Here is a 16,436-nt window from a genome sequence, read left to right on the forward strand (position 1 = left end):
GAGAGCCAGCATGCTGCGAACTACAGAGCCCATGCACTCTGGAGCCCGTGCACCACAACTAGAGAGCCCGTGGGCCGCAACTAGAGAGAAGCCTATGCGCTGCAACGATAGATTTCACATGCCACAACGAAAATCCCACGTGCGGCAACTAAGACCCAACACAACCAAAAATAATAAAAATAAATAAAATAATTTAAAAAAATCACTTCAACGGTCTAAAGAAGAAAAATCACAGCATATCAAAAGATTAGAAAAATCACAGCATATCAAAAGATCTTTCTAAATTTATTTGAAAAGGCAAGACTATGGAGATGGCAGTAAAAGGACCAGTGGTTGCCGGGGATCGGGGTTGGGAGAGGGGTGACTAGGAGGCGCACAGGGCATTTTTTAGGGCAGTGAACATGTTTCGTAGGACACTATAAAGGTGGACGCATCTTCATCTAAACCCACAGAACATACATGCAAAGTCAACTGTGGACTGTGGGTGATGGCGACATGTCAGTGTAGGTTTGTCCACTGGAACAAACACACCACCATCTCACATGTCCAGGGGTCTGTAGGCCGGCAGGCCCAATTTACCATGCGCCGTTAACTGCCCATTGGCATCTGGTAGCCCTCCTACCGCTACAGAGCAGTGGCGTACCACGACGGCCACTCCCTGGGCCCTGCTGGAGCCGAGGCCCTCCCAGGCCCTGAGACCAGGCTGCTGGCACCAGATGCCTGGATTCCTTGGGCTGTGCATGCAGCACCACACAGGCTCACCCCTCCAGAGGCCTCCTTCCTGAAGTGAACTGGTGCTAGCAGGACAGAGGTGAACCAGTGCCCCTGGCATCTCCCACGTGACGATGGCCTTGTGGACCCACAACACAGGTGGCACTCAGGAAATACCCAAAATACTCTAGCCACATGCAGCAGATGGCTTGTATTTAGATGCTTTCCATGGAGCTGCTGACCGATTGGCTGAGGACTATTCGTTGACCAGCCAGGGCAGGGGCAGTTTCCCTGAAGGGGCCTTTCATTGCATGTGGGGAGACAGCCCTGGCAAGGCTGCACAAAAGCATGGCAGAAATAGTAGAACAAAGCCCGGAATCCCCCAGTGTGTCTCCCGCCCCTCTCCAATGCCCTGGGATTAAGCGGATTCCAACACTCTTCCGACGTCTGCTTGTCTTAATTACACTGCTTGGACACTAGGCTTCTAAACTTCACACTCAGACAAGTTCATATTCGATGAGATGAGGTGTGTCAGTCATCAAGCAGACATCGGAGGTGAATTACAATAAAGAGGCTGGGGCTTCCCTGGTGGCGCAGTGGTTGAGAGTCCGCCTGCCGATGCAGGGGACACGGGTTCGTGTCCGGTCCGGGAGGATCCCACATGCCGCGGAGCGGCTGGGCCCATGAGCCATGGTCACTGAGCCTGCGCGTCCGGAGCCTGTGCTCCGCAATGGAAGAGGCCACAACAGTGAGAGGCCCGCGTACCGCAAAAAAAAAAAAAAAAAAAAAAGAGGCTGGATCCATTCGTGATGTGATCTGTGGTCTGACTAGGAAGAACTTTCAGAGCCCCACCCTCTCCCCTGCCCGGCCCAGTCTATGTGAATGGATACGGAGGCCCACGAGTGCCATGCATCCTGTGGGTGGGAAGATGAAACCTCATAAACGCCCAGCCACAACGGAGGCCCCCCCAGCACTTCCTCTGGCCACCTGCAAGAGCATCCACCTGCATCCATGTCCCCAGATCACCAACTGTCTTCTGATCCTCTTGGTACAAGTGGCATCATCCTGACAACCAAGCCCATCTTGGGTGGGGGGCAGGGTTGATCCCCCTCCTAAAGGGCAACCATAAAACAGGGGAGAAAATGTTTGGGGGCTGAGAAACAGGGGTGTGTGTAATATGGGCAATTTGGAGAAGATGAAGCCGAGACATCCAAGTGTATATGATTTCCAAAGTTTTCAGAAGCACATATCATAACAGAAAACCCTCGAGGCCACCCAAGTGGCTACTAGCAGTAGAATCAAGAAATGAACAGGGTGCAGCCCCATCACAGGGCCCTACAGACTAGCAAAAGTGACCAGACTGCCATCCCACAGGCAGCTAACAGCACTGAGTAACGGAAAACTGACACAATGCCATTTGCACTCCAAAGAAAGCACACAGAATTAAAACACAGTGACCCAGGGAGGCACACACTTGTCACTCACCCGACAGAGGAGGCCTGTCTGGGAGTCATGTTGAGCGGGGGCTGGTATGAGGGATTCAGCCAGGTCTTGGCCTGGCCGTCCTTCCGTGGATGTCCACTTTAGTAGGTTTAGGTGGGTCCTGCAGTGGCTTATGCATTTTCTAGAGACACTATATTTGACAATTAAACTCTATGAAGTCGGGGCTTGGAGACAAGATGGCAGAGTAGAAGGACGTGAGCTCGCCCCCCTCATGAAAATACCAAAATCACAACTAACTGCTGAACAACCACTGACCAAAACCCACCGGAACCTACCAAAAAAGTTACCCTACATCTAAAGACAAAGAGGAAGAGACAGCAGGAGGGGCGCAATCACGACAAGATCAAACTCCACACCCACCGGCTGCGCAACCCACAAACTAGAAAATATTTACACTGGAAAGTTCGCACACAGGAGTGAACGTTCTGAGCCCCACATCCGTCTCCCCAGCCTGGGAGTCTGGCATCAGGAGGCACAGTGCCCAAACCAGCTGGGCTTGAAGGCCACTGGGGTTTGATCACCGAAATTGCACACGACTGGGGGAAACAGAAGCTGTACTCTTGGAGGAGGCACACAAGGTCTCGAGCACACCAGGGAAAAGCAGTGACCTCATAAGGGGCTGGGCCAGACCTACCTGCTGATGTTGGAGGATGTCCTGTGGAGGCGGGGGGGGGGGGGTGCGGGGGTGCGGCTATGGCTCACTGTGGGGACAGAGACACTGGCAGTGTAAGTTCTGGGGAGTGCTCATTGGTGTGAACCCGCCTGGAGGCTGAGATTTTTCTCACCAAGACTTGGCCCCACCCAACAGCCTGTAAGCTCCAGTGCTGGGACGCCTCAGGCCAAAAAACCAACAGGGCGGGAACACAGCCCTGCCCATCAGAAGACAGTCTTTCTGAGCCTACAGCTTCCCACTAAACACACCCCTTGACACGGCCCTGCGCACCAGAGGGACAAGACCCAGCTATACCCACCAGTGGGCAAGAATCAGTCCCTCCTACCAGGAAGTCTGCACAAGCCCTTCGCCAGCCTCACCCACCAGGGGGCAGACACCTGAATCAAGAACTACAATCCCAGGCTTCCCTGGTGGCACAGTGGTTGAGAATCCGCCTGCCAGTGCAGGGGACACAGGTTCTAGCCCTGGTCCAGGAAGATCCCACATGCCACAACTGAGAGTTCACATGCCATACTAAGGGATTGCATGCCACAACTAAGAGTTCGCATGCCGCAACTAAAGATCCTTCATGCTGCAACTCAAGATTCCACGTGCCGCAACAAAGACTGAAGATCCTGCGTGCCGCAACTAAGACCCAGCACAGCCAAACAGATAAATAAAGATTTTTTTAACTTACAAAAATTAAGGACAAAAAGAAAATACTAAAAGCAACAAGGGAGAAGCAACAAATAACATAAAAGGGAATCCCCATAAGGCGATAGGGTGATTTTCCAGCAGAAATTTTCCCACAGAAAGGCCCAAAGAAAGTGGCACAATATATTTAAAGTTATGAAAGGGAAAAAACCTACAACCAAGAATACTCTACTCAGCAAGGCTCTCATTCAGATTCAACGGAGAAATCAAAAGCTTTGCAAACAAGCAAAAGCTAAGAGAATTCAGCACCACCAAACCAGCTTTACAACAAATGCTAAAGGAACTTCTCTAGGTGGCAAAGAAAAGGCCAAAACTACAAACAAGGAAATTATAAATGGGAAAGCTCACCACTAAAGGCAAACATACAGCAGAGGTAGGAAATCATCCACATACAAATATAACATCAAAACCAATAATTGTGAGAAGAGAAAATACAAATACAGGATACTGGAAATGCATCTGAAATTAAAAGACCAGCAACTGAGAACAATCTTGTATGTATATAGACTGCTATATCAAAACTCCATGGTAACCTCAAACCGAAAATCTACAATAGATACACACACACAACAGAATAAAGAATCCAAACACAACACTAAAGTTAGCCATCAAATCACAAGAGAACAAAAAAATCCTACAAAAACAAATCCAAAACAATTAAGAAAATGACAGTAAGAACATACAAATCGATAATTACCTTAAACATAAATGGATTAAATGCTCTAACCAAAAGACAGACTGGCTGAATGGATACAAAAATAAGACCCGTACATATGCTGTCTACAAAAGACCCACTTCATATCTAGGGACACATACAGACTGAAAGTGAAGGGATGGAAACAGGTATTCCACACAAATGGAAATCAACTGAAAGATGGAGCAGCAATACTCGTATCGGATGGAACAGACGTGAAAATAAAAGCTGTTACAAGAGACAAAGAAGGACACTACATAATGATCAAGGCATCAATCCAAGAAGAAGATATAACAATTGTAAATATATATGCATACAACAGAGGAGCACCTCAATATATAAGGCAAAAGCTAACAGCCATCAAAGGAGAACTTAACAGTAACTCAATAATAGTGGGGAATTTGAACACCCCACTTTCATCAATGGACAGACCATCCAGACAGAAAACCAATAAAGAAACATAGGTTTTAAATGACATATTAGACCAGATGGATTTTTTTATTTTTTATTTTTGTTTTGTCTTGTTTTTTGCAGCACGTGGGCCTCTCACTGTTGTGGCCTCTCCCGTTCCGGAGCACAGGCTCTGCACGCTCAGGCTCAGCGGCCATGGCTCATGGGCCCAGCCGCTCCGTGGCATGTGGGATCTTCCCGGACCGGGGCACAAACCCATGTCCCCTGCATCGGCAGGCGGACTCTCAACCACTACGCCACCAGGGAAGCCCTATTTTTTATTTATTTATTTATACACTGAGTGTTTTTAATGCCTATTTATTTATTTATTTTTGCCTGTGATGGTTCTTCATTGCTGCGCATGGGCTTTCTTTAGTTGCAGTGAGCAGGAGTTACTCTTGATTCTGGTGCACAGGCTTCTCAATGCAGTGGCTTCTCTTGTTTTGGAGCATGGGCTCTAGGTGCGGGGGCTTCAGTACTTGTGGCATGCGAGCTCAGTAGTTGTGGCTCACAGGCTCTAGAGCACAGGCTCAGTAGTTGTGGCGCATGGGCTTAGTTGCTTCGCAGCATGTGGGATCCTCCCAGACCAGGGCTCAAACCTGTGTCCCCTGCACTGGCAGGCAGATTCTGAACCACTGCGCCAACATGGAAGTCCCTAGATCAGATGGACTTAATTGATATTTATAGAGCATTCCAACCAGAAGCAGCAGAATACACATTCTTCTCAAGAGCACATGGAACATTCTCCAAAATAGAACACACGCTGAGCCACAAAGCAAGCCTCGGTAAATTTATGAAACTGAAATCATATCAAGCATCATATCAAGCATCTTTTCTGATCACAATGCTATGAAATTATAATTCAACAAGAAAAAACTGTAAAAAACACAAACACATACAGGCTAAACAATATAATACTAAACAACCAATGGATCACTGAAGAAATCAAAGCAGAAATCAAAAATACCTAGAGACAAATGAAAACAAAAACACGATTCAAAACCTACAGGACACAGCAAAAACAGTTCTAAGAAGGGAGTTTACAGCAATACAGTTGTACCTCAGGAAACAAGAAAAACATCAAATAAACAACTTAACCTTACACCTAAAGCAACTAGAGAAAGAAAGACAAACAAAACCCAAAGTTAGTAGAAGGAAAGAAATCAAGATCAGAGCAGAAATGAAAGAAATTAGAGACAAAGAAAGTAATAGAAAAGATCAATGAAACTAAAAGCTGGTTCTTTCAAAAGATAAACTACAAAACTGATAAACCTTTAGCCAGACTCATCCAGAAAAAAATGGAGGGCTCAAATCAAAAAAATTAGAAATGAAAATGGAGAAGCTACAACAAACACCACAGAAATACAAAGGATCATAAGAGACTACTACAAGCAACTATATGCCAATAAAATGGACAACCTAGAAGAAATGGAGGAATTCTTAGAAATGTACAATCTCCCAAGACTGAACTACAAAGAAATAGAACATATGAACAGAAAAATCACAAGTACTGAAATTGAAACTGTGATTTAAAAACTCCCAACAAACAGAAGTCCAGAACAAGACTGTTTCACAGGTGAATTCTATCAAACATTTAGAGAAGAGTTAATGCCTTGCTTCTGAAACTATTCCAAAACACTGCAAAGGAAGGAACACTCCCAAACTCATTTTATGAGGCCACCATCACTCTGATACCAAAACCAGACAAAGATACCACAACAAAAAGAAAATTGCAGGGCTCCCCTGGTGGCGCAGCGGTTGAGAATCTGCCTGCCAATGCAGGGGACATGGGTTCGAGCCCTGGTCTAGGAAGATCCCACATGCCGCATGGCAACTAGGCCCATGAGCCACAACTACTGAGACTGCGCATCTGGAGCTTGTGCTCTGCGACAAGAGAGGCCGTGACAGTGAGAGGCCCGCGCACCGCGATGAAGAGTGGCCCCTGCTCGCCCCAACTAGAGAAAACCCTCGCACAGAAACAAAGAACCAACAGAGCCAAAAATTAATTAATTAATTAAATTTAATTTAATTAAAAAAAAAGAAAATTGCAGGCCAATATCACTGGTGAACACACACACACAAATCCTCAACAAAATACTAGCAAACCATGGGAATTCCCTGGTGGTCCAGGGGTTAGAACTCCATGCTCTCACTGCTGAGGGTCTGGTTTCGATCTCTGGTCAGGGAGCTAAAACCCCATAAGCCACACAGCATGGGCAAGAAAAAAAAAAAGACTAGCAAACCAAATCCAACAATACATTAAAAGGATCATACACCATGATCAAGTGGGATTTACCCCAGGGATATAAGGATTCTTCAATATCTGCAGATCGATCACCGTGATACACCACTTTAAACATCTGATCATCTCAATAGATACAGAAAAGGTTTTTGACAAAATTCAAAACCGATTTATGATAAAAACTCCCCAGAGAGTGGGCACAGAGGGAACATACCTCAACATAATAAAGTCCATATATGACAAATCCACAACTAACATCACAGTCAATGGTGAAAAGCTGAAAGCATTTCCTCTAAGATCAGGAACAAGACAAGGATGTCCACTCTCGCCAATTTTACTCAGCACAGTTTTGGAAGTTCTGGCCATGGCAATCAGAGAAGAAAAAGAAATAAAAGGAAAAGAAGAAGTAAAACTGTCACTCTTTGCAGATGACATGATACTATACATAGAAAACCATAAAGATGCTACAGAAAACTACTACAGCTCATCAAGGAATTCAGTAAAGGTGCAGGATACAAAACTAATACACAGAAACCTGTTGCATTTCTATACACTAACAACAAAAGAGCAGAAAGAGAAATTAAGGAAACAACTCCATTTACCATCGCACCAAAAAGAATAAAATACCTAGGAATAAACCTACCTAAGGAGGCAAAGACCTGTATTATGAAAACCATAAGATGCTGATGAAAGAAACTGAACATGACACAAACAGATGGAAAGATATACCATTTTCTTGGATTGACAGAATCAATATTGTCAAAATGACTATACTACCCAAGGCAATCTACAGATTCAATGCAATCCCTATCAAATTACCAATGGCATTTTTCACAGAACTAGAACCAAAAATTTTTAATTTGTATGGAAACACAGAAGACCCCAAATAGCCAAAGCAATCTTTGGGTCAACAAAAAATGGAGCTGGAGGAATCAGGCTCCCTAACTTCAGACTATACTACGGAGCTACTGTGATCAAGACAATGTGGTACTGATGCAAAAACAGAAATATAGGTAAATGGAACGGGATAGAAAGCCCAGAGATAAACCCACACACCTAGGTCAATTAATGTACAACAAAGGAGGCAAGAATATACAATGGAGAAAACAGTCTCTTCAGTAAGTGGTGCTGGGAAAACTGGACAGCTGAATGTAAAAGAATGAAATTAGAACATTCTGTAAAAACACAGACAAAAATAAACTCAAAATGGATTAAAGACCTAAATGTAAGACCGGACACTATAAAATTCTTAGAGGAAAGCATAGGCAGAACACTCTTTGACATAAATCGCAGCAAGATCTTTTTTGATACATCTCCTACAGTAATGAAAACAAAAACAAAAACAAACAAATGGGACCTCATTAAACTCAAAAGCTTTTGCACAGCAAAGGAAACCATAAACAAAACAAAAAGACAACCCACAGAATGGGAGAAAGTATTTAGAAACCATGCAACCAACAAGCAATTAATCTCCAATATTTACAAACAGCTCATGCAGCTCAATATCAAAAAAACAAACACCCGGGCTTCCCTGGTGGCCCAGTGGTTGAGAGTCCGCCTGCCGATGCAGGGGACACGGGTTCGTGCCCCAGTCCGGGAAGATCCCACATGCCGTGGAGCGGCTGGGCCTGTGAGCCACGGCCGCTGAGCCTGTTCGTCCAGAGCCTGTGCTCCACAACGGGAGAGGCCACAACAGTGAGAGGCCTGCGTACCGCCAAAAAAACAAAAAACAAAAAACAAAAAACACCCAATCAAAAAATAGGCAGAAAGGGACTTCCCTGGCAGTCCAGTGGTTAAGACCTTGCCTTTCAATGCATGGGGTGGGTTCGATCCCTGGTCGGGGAGCTAAGATCCCACATGCCTCGTGTCTAAAAAAACCAAGGCATAAAACAGAAGCAATATTGTAACAAATTCAAAAAGACTTTAAAAATGGTTCACATCAAAAATTTTTAAAAATCTTACAAAAAAAAACCCAGAAGACCTAAATAGACATTTCTCCAAAGAAGACATACAGATGGCCAAGAGCCACATGAAAAGATGCTTAACATCGCTAATTATTAGAGAAATGCAAATCAAAACTACAAGATACCACCTCATACCAGTCAGAAGAGCCATCATCAAAAAGTCTGCAAATAATAAATGCTGGAGAGGGTGTGGGAAAAAGGGAACACTCCTACCCTGTTGGTATTAATGTAAATTTGTACAGCCACTATGGAGAACAGTATGGAGGTTCCTTAAAAAACTTAAAATAGAGCTAGCATATGATCCAGCAATCCTACTCTTGGGCATATATCTGGAGAAAACCATGCTTTGAAAGAATACATCACCCCAGTGTTCACTGCAGGGCTGTTTACAATAGCCAAGACATGCAAGCAACCTAAATGTCTGTCAACAGATGAATAGATAAAGATGTGGTACCTATATACAATGAAATTTTTCAGCCATTACAAAGAATGAAATAATGCCATTTGCAGCAACATGGATGCACCTAGAGATTGTCATACTAAGTGAAGTAAGTCAGACAGAGAAAGACAAATATATGATAACACTCATATGTTGGATCTTATTTGAAAAAATGATACAAATGACCTTATTTACAAAACAGAAACAGACTCACAGATTTCGAAAACAAACTTATGGTTACCAAAGGGTAAACCTGGGGGGTGGGATAAATTAGGAGCTTGGGATTAACATACACACAGTACTCTAACACAACAATGTAAAGCAGCTATACTCCAATAAAAATTAATTAATTTAAAAAAATACACACACTACTATATATAAAATAGATAACCAACAAGAACCAACAAGACCACTGGGAACTCTACTCAATATTCCATAGTAGGGCTTCCCTGGTGGTGCAGTGGTTAAGAATCTGCTTGCCAATGCAGGGGACACGGTTCGAGATCTGCTCCGGGAAGATCCCACATGCCGCGGAGCAACGAAGACCCAATGCAGCCAAAAATAACTAAATAAAATTTAAAAATATATATTCCATAATAACCTAAATGGGAAAAGAAATTGAAAAAGAATAGATATATGTATAACTGAATCACTTTGCTGTACATCTGAAACTATCACATTGTAAATCAAATACAGTCCAACATGAAATAACTCTAAGTATTACATATGGAAGATCCACAAAGAAGTTGAATCAGAGAATAAGCTTATAATCAGAGTATAGGGTTTTTGGTAAGTTTCCAGAAATGCAATACAAAAACAGATCTTGGTGCATTCTGAATCACTAGTAACAGCAGCTAAAAGACATTCTTAGAAGATAACCTAGACTATTAAAACTAACTTTAATGGCACCTCTTCAATTTGTTAGAAATTTTAAGTCCTAAAGTATGTCTGTGAAATAATACAAAATTTACATAGTGATGTCTACCCCGGGTTCCTGGCACAGAGCTCTTAAAACCCTTGTAAATTCCTAAGCGATAAAAGCACCAGGAGCATCTTCTGTTCTGTGGAGGCAACTGGGTGGGCTCCGGGATGGGGCTGGTCAGCAGAAAGGCTGCGCCATGATTGGAAGCTTGGGCTTTTTAGCCCCACCCCCCACCCTCCAGAGAGGGGTGAGGGGCTGGAAACGGAGTGAATAAGTGATCACGCCTGTGTGAAGAAGCCTCCATAAAATCCCAGTAGCAGGGGGTTCTGAGAGCTTCAAGGTGAACACATCCACACCAGGAGGGTGACACACCCCAAGTCCAGGGGCACAGAAGCTCCTGCACTCGGGACCCTCCCAGACCTCGTCCTGTGTTATCTCTTCATCTGGACAGCCGTGTGTATCTTTTATCATATCCTTCACTAAACTGGTAAACATAAGCAAATGTTTCCCTGAGTTCTGAGAGCCACTCTAGCAAATTAACTGAACCTGAGAAGGGGGTTATGGGAAACTCTGATCTGTAGCCAAGTCAGACAGAAGTTGTGGGCAACCTAGGGACCAACTACTTTCGATTAGCATCTAAAGTGGGGGGACGGTCCTTAGGGACTGAGCCCTTAACCTGTGGGGGGTCTGCCACTGTCTCCAGGTGGACGGTGTCAGAACTGAGTTGGGTTGTAGGACACCTGGTTGGTGTCACGGAATTGCTGGGTCTGGGAAACCCCTATAGCCCTGGTGACCAGAAGTATCAGAAGTGAAATGTTCTGTGTGGAAGTAAAACAGACACAGTGCGGAGAGCTGTAGTTTCTTCCACGGCAATCTCTAATGAAGGACATAAAATGATCTTTTTTTTCTTTTCGGCCACACCACTTGGCTTGCGGGATCTTAGTTCCCCGACCAGAGATCAAACCCGGGCCCCCTGCAGTGGAAGCTCGGACTCTTAACCGCTGGACCGCCAGGGAAGTCCCTGAAACGATCTTAATGGGAAACTATAAAGTATTACCCAAAACATCAAAGGAGAAAGAAAGAGAGCGCGAGTTCTCGGAAAAGAGACGCGATGCCATCCTGATGGCAACTCCCCCAAACAGATGCAGACTGTTAACAAAATTCCATTCCATCCAAAACCAGGTCGGGTTTTTTGGTTTGTTTATGAAAAACTACTTCTGAAAACTGAAATGAGAGCCAAATGTCTAAGAATAGCCAAGTTTCCTACAGAACAAGGTGGAAGAACTTTCCCTAAAACACATCAAAGCATTTAAGTCCGGGCAGTAGTTGGGGCCACACAGCAGTAGCAGGAAGAAGGACCCACAGACCTGGGGAAAGAATGGACGTGGGGCAGGAATCTCCTCCGGGGCAGGCACTGGCCCACAGGGTGATGACAAACGGCTGTCTACGGGCAGTGGGGTAGGGGGCTGGGTAACACTGTCAATGTCATGTATAATAATCCATTTAATGCAGATTTTGGGGGGTTTTTTTTGGCCGAGCCCCGAGGCATGAGGGATCCTAGTTTCCTGACCAGGGATCCAAACCGCACCCCCTGCAGTGGAAGCACAGAGTCTTAACCCTGGACCGCCAGGGAAGTACTTTCAGAAGAAGTTAAAGGCAAGTGTCCCACGACTTCTGTATACAGATTTTTCTTCTATAAGGAAAATAAAAAAGAAGCTACAAAGGAGGAGATGGACCTGTTAACCTTGAGTCCATTCACCAGCACAGAATAAAGGGGATGAAAAGATAAACCACACACGGGGAGAAAATATTGGCAGTGCCTGCAAACGAAAAAGGATTCATGCCCAGAGCATCTAAAGAAAACTGAAGAAATCAATAAACATACAAATACACACATCACACAGAAGATGAACCACCACACCCTTGTCCGGTAAGAACCCTACGTCACCACGAAGAGACCCTGGGTCCCATTCGAGGTGGACAAGCATTTATCGAGGTCACTCAGCGACGGGGACCACAAGGAAGAAATAAACAGGCGGGCAAGAATACACTCCAGACACGACCAGCATTTTCTGAATAAATTTAAACTTATCCATAAGCTACAAAGCCACGCTTTTTTCTCTGAAGTGCAGAAACTCAAGTCACATCTCGCACTTGGAGATAAAAACAAGAATGCCTGTCGCAGCATTGCTAACTAATCAAAAAATGCACTTGGGGAATTCCCTGGCAATGCAGAGGTTAGGGCTCTGCGCTTCTACTGCAGGGGGCCCGGGAACTAAGTCCCCACAAGCCATGGTGCAGCCAAAAAAAGAAAAAAAACACTTGGAAAAACCCAGGCAGCAAAGGCACTGGAACACAAGAGTCAATGGGGAGAGCTGAGCCTCAGACACCAGCACGTGTGAAACAGACTGGGGCTGAGAAACCCCAGAGAAACTTCTGTGTGACATTACTGGTGATTTACGAACTAACGTTCACTTATTGGAAACTGAAGGGGCAAAATCAGACGACACACTGCTTGGTAAAGGTATGAATAATAACAAAGAATCAGGACAGAGGTCACCTTGGCAACAGGAGAGCTTAGGCACAGACCAGCCAAGGGGCCTGAAAGAGATAAGCAACCTTGGTTATTCTTTAGCTGTTACTACTAACAAACACTTGTAGCTGGACTTGTCCTTCACAAAGCTGATTACCCTAGGAATCCACATGAATTACACTCTGCACCTGGCACTCTTCTCCCCCTACACTCCCTTGTAGCGCTCTTTATTTCAGAAAGAAGGCCAGAGGCCTGTAAGTTCAAGGATACCAGACCCGGTTGCCAGGCTGCCTAACGCCAGCTGTGACCAGTTTGAAATAATGCAAGAAAAAAATTCAACACCTTCACAACTTTGATCCTTATCACCTACCCCAGACGAGAGTCCTGAGTATAAAAAACTTCTACCCTCTCGAGGGGGGCACAGTGCTTGAGGCGCTAGCCTACTGTGTCCCCCCCTTTGCCTGGCAAAGCATCCAGCTTTTCTTTCTTTCTTTTTTTTTTTTTTGCTGTACGCGGGCCTCTCACTGCTGTGGCCTCTCCCGTTGCGGAGCACAGGCTCCGGACACACAGGCTCCGCGGCCATGGCTCGCGGGCCCAGCCGCTCCGCGGCATGTGGGATCTTCCGGGATCGGGGCACGAACCCGTGTCCCCTGCATCGGCAGGCGGACTCTCAACCACTGCGCCACCAGGGAAGCCCAGCTTTTCTTTCTTTTCCTCAAAACTCTGTCTCCCTATTTCGGTTCCGCATCGGTGCACAGAAAGCCAAGATGATTTTGGCATCATTAACTTAATGCAAAAGTCGCACGATTTAAGAGCAGCCCCACGGCAAGCACCTCACGTAGCGGATCCCCTCCCCTCATGATCGCGGCGTCCACAGCTCCTCCTGTGGTAGTTCCATGGTCTGGAGGCCACCTGCATGGGGTGAGGGGGGCAGCAAGACCCCAGGGCACCTCTCTTCACCTCCCTCGCAGGCTCAGCTTTGTGCTCAGCTTGTCCCCCACCCCAGGTCATGCCCCTGCTTCAAGCTCCGTGGGTCATTTACAGGAGACAAAGACCCTCCTCCCAGAGTGTGAATGGCAGCCTGCAGGATCCCTGCTTCCACCTGTGTTCACGGATAACGTAAAGGAGGGAAATTCTAGGGCACTTTTATGGTTTTAATAACTGGATCCTGCTTATTCCTTTCAGAAGACAGGTATTGAGACGGGCTGGGACCTGGGACCCTTTGCTGCAGTGCTTGCACCTGGACAACCATCTCCTCCAGCAACAGGTGCAAAGCAACTCTAAGGGACTAAAAATAACTGCACGCATGCGCAGTGGGGGCAAATTAAGAACAAGATACAAAAAGGCCAAAACCCAAATGCCACTAACGAGGTATACGGGAGCAAAAGCAGGATCCTGTGCATGATCCCCGCACACAGCACCAAGGAGGTGGCCAGAGCATCTAAGCCACCGCTCCGGCCCGACCCACCCACCTACCCCCACCCTCACCCCGTTTAAGGGACCAGCCCGCCCCTCCTCCTGGATCCAGCAAAGGCACCAGTTACTTGTTCTCGCTCCCTCATGCTGTAGCACGAACCTCAATAAAGCCTTGCCTGAACTCTTCACCTGGCCTGATCTATTTCTACTGATTAAGGGCTCCAAGAACCCAGGTAACAGTTATCAGCTAATACCCTCATGGTAACACACTGTTTGTTAATCAGAATTGAACACTAGTTGCTTTTACAGGTCACATTTTACAGAATTTTCATTAATCTGAATGCCACGTGTTAACAGGAAATGGAACAGGACCAGAGCGTCAGGAACTCTGTACCTTGTATGGATGAGTCACTATTATTTTTATAAAGACATGAATCCACCTCTTTGTCGACCTTATTTCAGTGTCCTGTCAAGTTTATCAGTGTAACAGCCACTTATCTTACCAGCAAAAGTGAGTTCAGCCACAGAGGGAGTAATTGCAATCTATGACGGAGCACCGGTAAACCCAGAGGATAATGACGGGGCGCTTACTATTACAGGGAAAAGGAGTAGTCTGGAGGGGCTGTAATAACCGAGGAGTCCATTGGAGGAGCTGGGCGTCCAAAATATGGAGGCTTCTCAGTGGCTGGGCTGTCCTGGCCCAGAGAGGTTTTCTTCTTTCTGCTGGGTAGTAAGATGCGCCTTCCGGTTGGAGATGTAGAGGGTGGTCTCTACCTGTTTGGAGTAATTGATGAAGCTTGGGGAGAGGGAGGGGGACGCAGAGAGCTCTCCCTATAGGCCCATTCCCACTCGAACTTTAGCTGAGGTTTCCTCAATTAATTCCAGGGAACTTTCTGCATTTTCCCCACAACTGCAGTGGAAGACAGGACATTCCTGAGAACCTTCCCAAAACAACACGAGTCGAAACAACACGCTCCGCGCCAGGAGACCAAGAACAGACCTGAGGAACTTACTACTCTAAGTGGAAGAGGAGGGGGGAAGGATCCGTTATTTTACCTTTACTGAAAACTGAGGCCAGAGTGAAAGCAGAACCGTCAGGTCCAGGGCGGGTCCCCTGCAGCCTCCCCAAGTCCTGTCCTCCCTCCGACCCCACCCAGCAAAGGACTCGGGGAGGGACCCCCGCGTGGGGACGGGACAGGACGCCAAGACCCCACCCCGGGGCGGAGGGCTTATTGGGGTGGAGGCTAGCAGGGGGAGCGGGGAGGGCGACGCGAGACCGCGTCAGCTTCCAGCGGGTTCCTTGCCGGTTCGAACCAGCCCCTCCTTGTCTCCGGCCCCGGCTCGGGCACTCACCATCTCCGCCTCGCTCTGAGCGCTCCCCAGCGTCATGTCAGCGGCCCCGAGACTTGGGCAGGTGAGAGCGATGAGGAACGTAAACCTGAGGCTGCGCGGGGTAGGCGCGCACGAGCTCGGCGAGCGTACAAGCGCCGCAGAGGGCGGACAGCCTCTTCTTGGGACCGATATTGCGCCCGCCCCTGGCCTTGATTGGACAGTAATCCTTGCCCCGCCCCCATGCTCAATCCTCCTCACCCCACCCTACTCTGATTGCAGGTTGTCCGGACCCCACCCAGTCGCCGCTGATTGGACATTTTAAACAGACCCCGCCCCTACTCCTGAGTGACAGGCCACAGGGACACGCGTAGCTTATCCTCTTGCCTTGGACTTGGGCTCCCTGCTTGGCCGACCCTGTGGCATCTGCCCACAGCTGGGCGGCTCCCTTGTGTCCTCCTCTTGCACCTGGTAGTCCAGACTCAGTTTCCCCGCGGATCGCTACATATCCGGAGTGAGGATGAGAGAAGGCCGGACATTGCAAGGGCCGAGGTCACTGTGGAAATATTCCCTTTAAAAACAAAGACTCGGGCTTCCCTGGTGGCGCAGTGGTTGAGAGTCCGCCTGCCGATGCAGGGCACGCGGGTTCGTGCCCCGGTTCGGGAAGATCCCACATGCTGTGGAGCGGCTGGGCCCGTGGGCCATGGCCGCTGGGCCTGCGCGTCCGGAGCCTGTGCTCCGCAAGGGGAGAGGCCACAACAGTGAGAGGCCCACATACAGCCAAAAAAAAAGCTATATAAAAAAAAAAAAACAAAGACTCGCAGTTAACATCACCACGTGCAAAGCAGGTTCACCTTTGACACGGGA

At 46.9% G+C, this 16,436-nt stretch overlaps 1 long non-coding RNA gene across 3 annotated transcripts in view; it reads right to left on the minus strand.

Moving 5' to 3' along the window:
* LOC309805742 overlaps positions 1-15,747 on the minus strand; it is a 33,871-nt gene extending 18,124 nt beyond the window's left edge. Inside the window, exons 1-2 of one of the 3 annotated variants that reach the window (XR_014294295.1) lie at positions 15,594-15,747; positions 14,832-15,014 (exon numbers count right to left, since the gene is read on the minus strand). This is a non-coding gene — a long non-coding RNA (uncharacterized lncRNA). Of the gene's footprint in view, positions 1-14,743; positions 15,015-15,593 lie in introns of all 3 variants that reach the window. The other 2 variants (XR_014294296.1, XR_014294294.1) reach the window with 2 other exon arrangements.
* Between the last annotated feature and the right edge of the window lie 689 nt (positions 15,748-16,436).

Source organism: Mesoplodon mirus, assembly GCF_964341445.2.
Source record: "Mesoplodon mirus genome assembly, chromosome: 5".
NCBI lineage: Eukaryota > Metazoa > Chordata > Mammalia > Artiodactyla > Ziphiidae > Mesoplodon > Mesoplodon mirus.